Raw genomic sequence first — 13,150 nt, forward strand, 5'->3', positions numbered from 1 at the left:
CCTTTACTGGTCTAAGAACTCCACGCTCCAACAAGGTGACGGCGGAACAGTGTGGGAGGGAGACCAGCAGTCGGTAGGTAAGCCAAGGCCCTTCAAGGTGCTGTAGAGCTGTGGGTTATTATTATTATTGTTATTATAGATTTGCTTTATTTTACTTCGCTTATTGCGCCACTTTTGGCAAATTTGGGGATGAGTGATCATGTGATGAAACATCCACGCCCAAGCCGGGATTCTAACCCGGGACCAACACTATTATTATTATTATTAGTAGTAGTAGTAGTAGTAGTAGTATGAAAAACATTATTACCCTTGTAAATTATGCAAAAAGGGGGTAGAAGTTTGTGATACAGCATTTGTGTTCAAACAAAAGATTTGAATTATTTTTTCAACATGTTCAATTTCACATTAATAATGGAAAACAAGCACACAAACTATTTTTGAAAGACAGAAAATGCTTGATAAGTGCATTCCAAACATAATTCTTTTTTACATTAACATGTATAACTTTCATGCAAGATGTATGTTTCACATAGGATATGCAACATGGAGCGATGTGGATACTAAATTGTGTGAATATTCAAAGTTTCATTGATACATAACATATATTATTTAAATACATTACACAAACAATTCATCTATCTCACAATAAACCAACAGAAAAAATTACATAAATTGTGTCTCAAATGTGCACGCTCCCTTTTCTCAAAACAATTGTTCATGCATTTAAAACGAAATCAATTAAGACAAGTCTTATTTGTCTGGTAATTTACAATGAATTACAGACAGAGAAAAACGGCATATTGTGAGCGAAGCGAGCAAGAAAATTTTTGGATCCAATTTTTTTACAGGCTGAAATCAATATTGATTTAATAGGGCGCAAATGATTTCACGGGACGACAACGCATTCTCTCTTTTATAACTTTGTGCCTTCCCGATGGTGTAATGGTAACATCGTCGCCTTGTGACCAAGGAGTACCCGGTGGAGGCACAGTGGTTCGGATCCCACGTTAAACTGTAGGTCCAGTCCCGATTATCCTTTCTGTGCGTAAAGTGGACTTAAAACCACAAATCAATCAATCAATTTTACAGCTTATTATTATGGGAAATAGTACCCTGAATGTGACCACCAACGCTATGGAATTATCCTTATAATGAAGAACATGTCTGAATGTGAATTAACCACAAGAAGAGGACATTTTCTTATCAAGACTGCAGTTCGAAAAAAAGTCAAAACAGGGAGTAAATATGGTGAACTGTCCCGACCAAATTGGAACATTTAGTAGCTTAGCATAAATGGTTATGAATCTAAAATTACTAAATATAGTAGACTGCAGACTTCTGGAATCTACCTCTCTCCAGAAACAACCCATTGATTTGTACAAGGAAATCTAAATTCTTGCAAAATCTTAAAAAAAAATATCCATGTTATTTTTGTACGTTTGCATCAAAATATTTCATGGCTCGAGGAGGATGGGGGCATGGCCCCCTTGTCCCCCGGGTACGGGCCTGGTTGTGTGTATATATATATATTTGTGCGAGCACATCATTACTCTAAGTTATATAAGTATACTTATGTTATAGTTAATAGCTATGTAATATGTATGCATGCTATTTAATCTCACTTATATTCATATTCACATTATTTATGTTATATTAATGCCTCTGTAATTGGAGATATCCTTTCTCTGTAGAAGGCAAATAAATAAATAAACCAACAGATACGTTAACGAGTATAGTGCGAGGCAAAAACTAGCAGCTGAGCCAGTACCACACAACTAGTCAGAAGTCCAACTGTAAATTCCAGCAGGAGATCTAGCCTCGTGTGATTCAGGCATAAGTTACAACTGTTCATGTAATCTCTAGAGTGAATCTTCTTTTGTAGATGTCACTCCTGTCTGATGCACGTCTTCTAACTTGGAATTCATTCATCTGCGTTATTGTTTATCTCGAGGATAAAGTATGAGAAACATCTCGGATTTCGCCCATGGAAACGGACGTTGCTAGTGACGTCAAGAAAGGAGTGAGTGAGTCATTTTTTAATATTTTCTTGGTCTTATGAGACAATTTCATGGGGGATCGTAATCGGGCATTTCTTGCCTCCGGGGCTTCCTTCATGGAGAACTTTGATATCAGTAAGTGAGTGGAAGTGGGACTTATGTACTTATGTATAGGATATTGGATGATGATTATTATCTTATTTATGCTCTTAAAAGTTATATTTCTGAGATCTTCAACCAACCTGTTTTATTTTAAAAGTATGATGTTGATTATTATATGGTGTTACCTCTTATAGAAAAGATATTTCCTAGTCATATATTAGTGCAACTTTTTCCTACTGGCATAGTTACTTCTATAACAACAAAAATTTACGTTACCATGGTTTTTTAACAATAAACACTGAAACAATTAGGTAATAGTTGATTAATGCCAAGTACTTTTTCGTGACAATCGGCGTAATTGCTTATGTACTGATGACAATGCAATGACACGACAAATGTAACTGATGTATGGTGTCAAAATAGAATTCAGCAAGTTGACAATCTGACTTTCTTAGCTTATCTTTTCGCCCAACTTCATGACAGCTTGCTCCTTTTCCTGGTATGTTTTGAATGTTAAATAATGCCAAATTCCGATGATTATAATAATGTCTACACAACTTTTTACGTATGTTTCTTGGAAGACTGTCATTTATACATGGGAGCAAATGGTTAAGGTTTAGAGGAATCAAATGAAGTCTCTCTTCATATCAGAAATGTGTCGAAATCTTCCGAAAGTATTTTTTCACCATCTACATCTTACTTTCAGATTGCAGTGCCCATAACTCCCACTAAAAATATATATATATATATATAAGTTGCTGTTACAATTATTAGAAAGTTTATAAATTCTACTCAGACATTTATTCCGAGCTTAATCCGATTAAACGTAAATGCACTTAGTAATATTTTTAATGCCACTATCATATTGGCTATACGTTAAGACCATTAGTAATTAAATGAAGCCAGTGTGTATTAAAAACTCGTGCCCCGGGTGAGGATCGAACTCACGACCTTGAGATTATGAGACTCACGCGCTGCCTACTGCGCTACCGAGGCACCTGTCTCGGCATTGCACGTTTAATTTTATTTCATGACAACTGACGACAATTTAATGTATTTTATGCACTAAACTTGGAACATACGGAACTCCTGATAATTTCTTTCACTTTGTTTAAGTGAAGTCTACTTTAGGTAACGGTTCCTATTGTTTTATGATTTCTCCTATATGGAATTTTGGCAATCATTGTCACACGAAATTTGAACCTTCCTTAAAGTAATGAGCACTGTTTGGACTCGAAAAAAGAGTTATTTATGTTGAAAAAAGCAACTTAAAAAATACCTTACGCAAGCATGCACACTTCCCATGGACAAGTTATTTTCCGTCGACAAGCGACAATAAATATCGTAGAAGCTTGGGAATGAATGTAGAAGTAAATCGGAACCTTAGTAGAATGCATTTAGGGACTTTATTTTAATGTTAAGAGAACCAAACCTGGCCTGCCTAATCTAACCAACTACGAAAGAATATATTGAACAAGTTCTTAAGTAATCGCTGAAACTCTGCAGTATGTGTAAATCGAACCATGTTAAAATTGCATTCGAAGCATGATGAAATGGTAATAAAACAAGAGGAACTTGTTCCGTACTTTATTATACACAGGAAGTTGATGATATGATGAAATTGATAAAGGGAAACTCACAAAGAACACCTGCATTCCAGGTTTGGAATCGAACCTGAAAGCATGTAAAGTATCTGACGACAATAAGAGATAATCATCCATGCCTTCTCGATATCCGCTAATAGATAATACAGTCGGACTGTCATGAAGAGCTGCCAGGTTCGGACGCAGGAGGAGAAACACAGAATGGTTCAAATTTCACTTTAAACTGTAGGTCCAGTCCCGATTATCCTTTCTGTGCGTAAAGTGGACTTAAAACCACAAATCAATCAATCAATTTTACAGCTTATTAGCATTTAGACCATTCGGCGCCCAGCAACGAGTCCGAACTTGATAAAACGAAGAAAAGCAAGCATTGCGAGTGAAGCGAGCAAGAAAATTTTACGAAAAGTGTTTTTATTTGCATAGCATTTGAAGTTGTGGGCGGTGATTGCACCCTGCAGGTACACTTGGCCGACATTGTTTGCCCCCCTTGAACTCATTTCCGACCAAGGCTGGTGGGGGGGGGGGGACAATGCTCCCATGCCGCCATTGTGGTTGCGCCACTGTATATTAAGGTTTATTTTCTTTGGTTTTAACACAATTTGTCTGAGTATACTTACCTACTGACTTTTTCCATGTCTTGTGCGCTCGCAGACGTCACTTTCGGTAACGTTTTGTGCGCTCTCGTGTTAGAGATGGGGTTCCTCAATGCTCTTAATGTCTAATGTCTTTGGAAATGTCGGCATGTAGTATTAGAGAAAGAGAACGAGTACGTTCTCTTATTTGAAAACTTTATAATGCAACGTTGTGTGTGTACGTGCTCAAATATTGTAAAACTACTGCAAATACAGGGTGGGTCACAAAAACCTGACGATTTTTAAAATTATATAACGCAGTAAACGATAAGAGTTCGTGTTTATTCATATGCTAACCTTACAGCCATATGTATGCTATTATTATTATTATTATCGAAAATAAAAATATGATTTACACCAACATTAAGTGCGGAAAATAACATATTGTTAAAGGAGTTTCAACAACGAAAGTGAGGTGCATTGCGTCCCACGCTTCCATGGTGACTGAAATGGCAGCTAAAGCGACGCAAAAACGAAACAACAACGGGCAGATTTTGTTCCCCAGAAGACCGACTCCAGCAGTGTGTGGACGAAAATGGGCGCCATTTGCAAGACGTTATTTTCCGCACTCTTGACTGATTGATTTGGTGCTTTAAGTCCACTTTATGCACAGTAAGGCTAATCGGGACTGGGCCTACAGTTTAAAGTAGGATCCGAACCAGCATGTGCCTCCACCGGTTATCGAACCCATGACCCCTTGATTACAAAGCGCCGACGCTACCACTGCGCCATCAGGGAGGCCTATTTTCCGCACTTAATGCTGGTGTAAATCATTTTTTTTTCAGTAATAGTGGCATACATATGACTGTAAGAATAGCATATGAATGAAGACGAACTCTTTTTATTCACTGTGTTATATCATTTTAAAAATCATCAGTTTTTTCTGCCAAACTAATTGCTTATCATTTAGTAGCTTCGCATAAATTGTTATGAATCTAAAATTACTAAATATAGTAGACTGCAGACTTCTGGAATCTGCCTCTCTCCAGAAACAACCTATTGATTTATACAAGGAAATCTAAATTCTTGCAAAGTCTGCAAGTCTGCAAAATATGCATGTCATTTTTCTAGGTTTGCATTAAAATATTTCATGGCTCGAGGAGGATGGGGTCCTGGTCCCCCTTGTCCCCCCGGGTACGGGCCTGGTTGTCTATATATATATTTGTGCGAGCACATCATTACTCTACGTTATATAAGTATACTTATGTTATAGTTAATAACTATGTAATATGTATGCATGCTATTTAATCTCACTCATATTCACATTATTTATGTTATATTAATGCCGCTGTAATTGGAGATATACTTTCTCTGTAGAAGGCAAATAAATACATAAACCAATAGAAACTAGCAGCTGAGCCAGTACCACACAACTAGTCCCAAGTCCAACTGTAGATTCCAGCAGGAGATCTAGCCTCGTGTGATTCAGGCATAGGTTACAACTGTTCATGTAATCTCTAGAGTGAATCTTCTTTTGTAGATGTCACTCTTGTCTGATGAACGTCTTAATTATTCTAATAATATCTGAACACGAATACAAATTATGTAGTTCTAAATTATGTAACCTTCTCCACTCATCTGTCTCCTCATCCCTTTTAGGTCCAAATATGTTTCTAAGGATCTTATTTTCAAAAACTCTCAATTTATGTTCCTCTTTCAATGTAACGGACCAATTATAATAATATCTACACAAATTTTTACGTATGTTTCTTGGAAGACTGTCATTTATACATGGAAAGAAATGGTTAAGGTTTTACGGATACAAAGCGGAAGCAAATGAAGTCTCTCCTCATATCACAAATGTGTCGAAATCTTCCGAAAGTATTTTTTCACCATCTACACCTTACTTTCGGATTGCAGTGCCCAAAACTCCCACTAAGAAAAAAGTAATATAAGTTGCTGTTACAATTATTAGAAAGTTTATAAATTCTTCTCAGACATTTATTTCGAGCTTAATCCGATTAAACGGAAATGCATTTAGTAATATTTTTAATGTCACTATCATATTGGCTATACGTAAAGATTATTATTAATTATATGAAGCCAGTGTGTACTAAAAACTTGTGCCCCGGGTGAGGATCGAACTCACGACCTTGAGATTATGAGACTCACGCGCTGCCTACTGCGCTACCGAGGCACCTGCCTCAGTATTGCGCGTTTAATTTTCTTTCATGACAACTGACGACAATTTAATGTATTTTCTGCACTAAACTTGAAAAATGCGGAACTCCTGATAATTTCTATCACTTTGTTTAAGTGAAGTCTACTTTAGGTAACGGTTCCTATTGTTTTATGATTTCTCCTATATGGAATTTTGGCAATCATTGTCACACGAAATTTGAACCTTCCTTAAAGTAATGAGCACTGTTTGGATTCGAAAAAAGAGTTATTTATGTTGAAAAAAGCAACTTAAAAATACCTTACGCAAGCATGCACATTTCCCATGGACAAGATATTTTCCGTCGACAAGCGACAATAAATATCGTAGAAGCTTGGGAATGAATGTAGAAGTAAATCGGAACCTTAGTAGAATGCATTTAGGGACTTTATTTTAATGTTAAGAGAACCAAACCTGGCCTGCCTAATCTAACCAACTACGAAATAATATATTGAACAAGTTCTTAAGTAATCGCTAAAACTCTGCAGTATGTGTAAATCGAACCATGTGAAAATTGCATTCGAAGCATGATGAAATCGTAATAAAACAAGAGGAACTTGTTCCGTACTTTATTATACACAGGAAGTTGATGATATGATGAAATTGATAAAGGGAAACTCACAAAGAACACCTGCATTCCAGGTTTGGAATCGAACCTGAAAGCATGTAAAGTATCTGACGACAATAAGAGATAATCATCCATGCCTTCTCGATGGCCGCTAATAGATAATACAGTCGGACTGTCATGAAGAGCTGCCAGGTTCGGACGCAGGAGGAGACACACAGAATGGTTCAAATTTCACTTTAAACTGTAGGTCCAGTCCCGATTATCCTTTCTGTGCGTAAAGTGGACTTAAAACCACAAATCAATCAATCAATTTTACAGCTTATTAGCATTTAGACCATTCGGCGCCCAGCAACGAGTCCGAACTTGATAAAACGAAGAAAAGCAAGCATTGCGAGTGAAGCGAGCAAGAAAATTTTACGAAAAGTGTTTTTATTTGCATAACATTTGAAGTTGTGGGCGGTGATTGCACCCTGCAGGTACACTTGGCCGTCATTGTTTGCCCCCCTTGAACTCATTTCCGACCAAGGCTGGTGGGGGGGGGGACAATGCTCCCATGCCGCCATTGTGGTTGCGCCACTGTATATTAAGGTTCATTTTCTTTGGTTTTAACACAATTTGTCTGAGTATACTTACCTACTGACTTTTTCCATGTCTTGTGCGCTCGCAGACGTCACTTTCGGTAACGTTTTGTGCGCTCTCGTGTTAGAGATGGGGTTCCTCAATGCTCTTAATGTCTAATGTCTTTGGAAATGTCGGCATGTAGTATTAGAGAAAGAGAACGAGTACGTTCTCTTATTTGAAAACTTTATAATGCAACGTTGTGTGTGTACGTGCTCAAATATTGTAAAACTACTGCAAATACAGGGTGGGTCACAAAAACCTGACGATTTTTAAAATTATACAACGCAGTAAACGATAAGAGTTCGTGTTTATTCATATGCTAGCCTTACAGCCATATGTATGCTATTATTATTATTATTATCGAAAATAAAAATATGATTTACACCAACATTAAGTGCGGAAAATAACATATTGTTAAAGGAGTTTCAACAACGAAAGTGAGGTGCATTGCGTCCCACGCTTCCATGGTGACTGAAATGGCAGCTAAAGCGACGCAAAAACGAAACAACAACGGGCAAATTTTGTTCCCCAGAAGACCGACTCCAGCAGTGTGTGGACGAAAATGGGCGCCATTTGCAAGACGTTATTTTCCGCACTCTTGACTGATTGATTTGGTGCTTTAAGTCCACTTTATGCACAGTAAGGCTAATCGGGACTGGGCCTACAGTTTAAAGTAGGATCCGAACCAGCATGTGCCTCCACCGGTTATCGAACCCATGACCCCTTGATTACAAAGCGCCGACGCTACCACTGCGCCATCAGGGAGGCCTATTTTCCGCACTTAATGCTGGTGTAAATCATTTTTTTTTTCAGTAATAGTGGCATACATATGACTGTAAGGATAGCATATGAATGAAGACGAACTCTTTTTATTCACTGTGTTATATCATTTTAAAAATCATCAGTTTTTTCTGCCAAACTAATTGCTTATCATTTAGTAGCTTCGCATAAATTGTTATGAATCTAAAATTACTAAATATAGTAGACTGCAGACTTCTGGAATCTGCCTCTCTCCAGAAACAACCTATTGATTTATACAAGGAAATCTAAATTCTTGCAAAGTCTGCAAGTCTGCAAAATATGCATGTTATTTTTCTAGGTTTGCATTAAAATATTTCATGGCTCGAGGAGGATGGGGTCCTGGTCCCCCTTGTCCCCCCGGGTACGGGCCTGGTTGTCTATATATATATTTGTGCGAGCACATCATTACTCTACGTTATATAAGTATACTTATGTTATAGTTAATAACTATGTAATATGTATGCATGCTATTTAATCTCACTCATATTCACATTATTTATGTTATATTAATGCCGCTGTAATTGGAGATATACTTTCTCTGTAGAAGGCAAATAAATACATAAACCAATAGAAACTAGCAGCTGAGCCAGTACCACACAACTAGTCCCAAGTCCAACTGTAGATTCCAGCAGGAGATCTAGCCTCGTGTGATTCAGGCATAGGTTACAACTGTTCATGTAATCTCTAGAGTGAATCTTCTTTTGTAGATGTCACTCTTGTCTGATGAACGTCTTAATTATTCTAATAATATCTGAACACGAATACAAATTATGTAGTTCTAAATTATGTAACCTTCTCCACTCATCTGTCTCCTCATCCCTTTTAGGTCCAAATATGTTCCTAAGGATCTTATTTTCAAAAACTCTCAATTTATGTTCCTCTTTCAATGTAACGGACCAATTATAATAATATCTACACAAATTTTTACGTATGTTTCTTGGAAGACTGTCATTTATACATGGAAAGAAATGGTTAAGGTTTTACGGATACAAAGCGGAAGCAAATGAAGTCTCTCCTCATATCACAAATGTGTCGAAATTTTCCGAAAGTATTTTTTCACCATCTACACCTTACTTTCGGATTGCAGTGCCCAAAACTCCCACTAAGAAAAAAGTAATATAAGTTGCTGTTACAATTATTAGAAAGTTTATAAATTCTTCTCAGACATTTATTTCGAGCTTAATCCGATTAAACGGAAATGCATTTAGTAATATTTTTAATGTCACTATCATATTGGCTATACGTTAAGACCATTAGTAATTAAATGAAGCCAGTGTGTATTAAAAACTTGTGCCCCGGGTGAGGATCGAACTCACGACCTTGAGATTATGAGACTCACGCGCTGCCTACTGCGCTACCGAGGCACCTGCCTCAGTATTGCGCGTTTAATTTTCTTTCATGACAACTGACGACAATTTAATGTATTTTCTGCACTAAACTTGAAAAATTCGGAACTCCTGATAATTTCTTTCACTTTGTTTAAGTGAAGTCTACTTTAGGTAACGGTTCCTATTGTTTTATGATTTCTCCTATATGGAATTTTGGCAATCATTGTCACACGAAATTTGAAACTTCCTTAAAGTAATGAGCACTGTTTGGACTCGAAAAAAGAGTTATTTATGTTGAAAAAAGCAACTTAAAAAATACCTTACGCAAGCATGCACACTTCCCATGGACAAGATATTTTCCGTCGACAAGCGGCTGTAAATATCGTAGAAGCTTGGGAATGAATGTAGAAGTAAATCGGAACCTTAGTAGAATGCATTTAGGGACTTTATTTTAATGTTAAGAGAACCAAACCTGGCCTGCCTAATCTAACCAACTACGAAAGAATATATTGAACAAGTTCTTAAGTAATCGCTAAAACTCTGCAGTATGTGAAAATCGAACCATGTTAAAATTGCATTCGAAGCATGATGAAATGGTAATAAAACAAGAGGAACTTGTTCCGTACTTTATTATACACAGGAAGTTGATGATATGATGAAATTGATAAAGGGAAACTCACAAAGAACACCTACATTTCAGGTTTGGAATCGAACCTGAAAGCATGTAAAGTATCTGACGACAATAAGAGATAATCATCCATGCCTTCTCGATGGCCGCTAATAGATAATACTGTCGGACTGTCATGAAGAGCTGCCAGGTTCGGACGCAGGAGGAGACACAGAGAATGGTTCAAATTTCACTTTAAACTGTAGGTCCAGTCCCGATTATCCTTTCTGTGCGTAAAGTGGACTTAAAACCACAAATCAATCAATCAATTTTACAGCTTATTAGCATTTAGACCATTCGGCGCCCAGCAACGAGTCCGAACTTGATAAAACGAAGAAAAGCAAGCATTGCGAGTGAAGCGAGCAAGAAAATTTTACGAAAAGTGTTTTTATTTGCATAACATTTGAAGTTGTGGGCGGTGATTGCACCCTGCAGGTACACTTGGCCGTCATTGTTTGCCCCCCTTGAACTCATTTCCGACCAAGGCTGGTGGGGGGGGGGACAATGCTCCCATGCCGCCATTGTGGTTGCGCCACTGTATATTAAGGTTCATTTTCTTTGGTTTTAACACAATTTGTCTGAGTATACTTACCTACTGACTTTTTCCATGTCTTGTGCGCTCGCAGACGTCACTTTCGGTAACGTTTTGTGCGCTCTCGTGTTAGAGATGGGGTTCCTCAATGCTCTTAATGTCTAATGTCTTTGGAAATGTCGGCATGTAGTATTAGAGAAAGAGAACGAGTACGTTCTCTTATTTGAAAACTTTATAATGCAACATTGTGTGTGTACGTGCTCAAATATTGTAAAACTACTGCAAATACAGGGTGGGTCACAAAAACCTGACGATTTTTAAAATTATATAACGCAGTAAACGATAAGAGTTCGTGTTTATTCATATGCTAGCCTTACAGCCATATGTATGCTATTATTATTATTATTATCGAAAATAAAAATATGATTTACACCAACATTAAGTGCGGAAAATAACATATTGTTAAAGGAGTTTCAACAACGAAAGTGAGGTGCATTGCGTCCCACGCTTCCATGGTGACTGAAATGGCAGCTAAAGCGACGCAAAAACGAAACAACAACGGGCAGATTTTGTTCCCCAGAAGACCGACTCCAGCAGTGTGTGGACGAAAATGGGCGCCATTTGCAAGACGTTATTTTCCGCACTCTTGACTGATTGATTTGGTGCTTTAAGTCCACTTTATGCACAGTAAGGCTAATCGGGACTGGGCCTACAGTTTAAAGTAGGATCCGAACCAGCATGTGCCTCCACCGGTTATCGAACCCATGACCCCTTGATTACAAAGCGCCGACGCTACCACTGCGCCATCAGGGAGGCCTATTTTCCGCACTTAATGCTGGTGTAAATCATTTTTTTTTTCAGTAATAGTGGCATACATATGACTGTAAGAATAGCATATGAATGAAGACGAACTCTTTTTATTCACTGTGTTATATCATTTTAAAAATCATCAGTTTTTTCTGCCAAACTAATTGCTTATCATTTAGTAGCTTCGCATAAATTGTTATGAATCTAAAATTACTAAATATAGTAGACTGCAGACTTCTGGAATCTGCCTCTCTCCAGAAACAACCTATTGATTTATACAAGGAAATCTAAATTCTTGCAAAGTCTGCAAGTCTGCAAAATATGCATGTTATTTTTCTAGGTTTGCATTAAAATATTTCATGGCTCGAGGAGGATGGGGTCCTGGTCCCCCTTGTCCCCCCGGGTACGGGCCTGGTTGTCTATATATATATTTGTGCGAGCACATCATTACTCTACGTTATATAAGTATACTTATGTTATAGTTAATAACTATGTAATATGTATGCATGCTATTTAATCTCACTCATATTCACATTATTTATGTTATATTAATGCCGCTGTAATTGGAGATATACTTTCTCTGTAGAAGGCAAATAAATAAATAAACCAATAGAAACTAGCAGCTGAGCCAGTACCACACAACTAGTCCCAAGTCCAACTGTAGATTCCAGCAGGAGATCTAGCCTCGTGTGATTCAGGCATAGGTTACAACTGTTCATGTAATCTCTAGAGTGAATCTTCTTTTGTAGATGTCACTCTTGTCTGATGAACGTCTTAATTATTCTAATAATATCTGAACACGAATACAAATTATGTAGTTCTAAATTATGTAACCTTCTCCACTCATCTGTCTCCTCATCCCTTTTAGGTCCAAATATGTTTCTAAGGATCTTATTTTCAAAAACTCTCAATTTATGTTCCTCTTTCAATGTAACGGACCAATTATAATAATATCTACACAAATTTTTACGTATGTTTCTTGGAAGACTGTCATTTATACATGGAAAGAAATGGTTAAGGTTTTACGGATACAAAGCGGAAGCAAATGAAGTCTCTCCTCATATCACAAATGTGTCGAAATCTTCCGAAAGTATTTTTTCACCATCTACACCTTACTTTCGGATTGCAGTGCCCAAAACTCCCACTAAGAAAAAAGTAATATAAGTTGCTGTTACAATTATTAGAAAGTTTATAAATTCTTCTCAGACATTTATTTCGAGCTTAATCCGATTAAACGGAAATGCATTTAGTAATATTTTTAATGTCACTATCATATTGGCTATACGTTAAGACCATTAGTAATTAAATGAAGCCAGTGTGTATTAAAAACTTG

General features: G+C 37.2%; 3 non-coding genes across 3 annotated transcripts; all 3 read right to left on the reverse strand.

Annotated features, from left to right (window-relative positions):
- Positions 1-3,022: 3,022 nt before the first annotated feature.
- TRNAM-CAU (transfer RNA methionine (anticodon CAU)) lies at positions 3,023-3,095 on the reverse strand. Its single transcript has one exon. It is a non-coding gene; the product is annotated as a tRNA-Met (tRNA).
- Positions 3,096-6,399: 3,304 nt separating this feature from the next.
- TRNAM-CAU (transfer RNA methionine (anticodon CAU)) lies at positions 6,400-6,472 on the reverse strand. Its single transcript has one exon. It is a non-coding gene; the product is annotated as a tRNA-Met (tRNA).
- A 3,302-nt stretch (positions 6,473-9,774) lies between these two features.
- TRNAM-CAU (transfer RNA methionine (anticodon CAU)) lies at positions 9,775-9,847 on the reverse strand. Its single transcript has one exon. It is a non-coding gene; the product is annotated as a tRNA-Met (tRNA).
- Positions 9,848-13,150: the final 3,303 nt, after the last annotated feature.

The sequence above is a fragment of the Lepisma saccharinum genome, chromosome 26, assembly GCF_977018435.1.
Source record: "Lepisma saccharinum chromosome 26, izLepSacc3.1, whole genome shotgun sequence".
NCBI lineage: Eukaryota > Metazoa > Arthropoda > Insecta > Zygentoma > Lepismatidae > Lepisma > Lepisma saccharinum.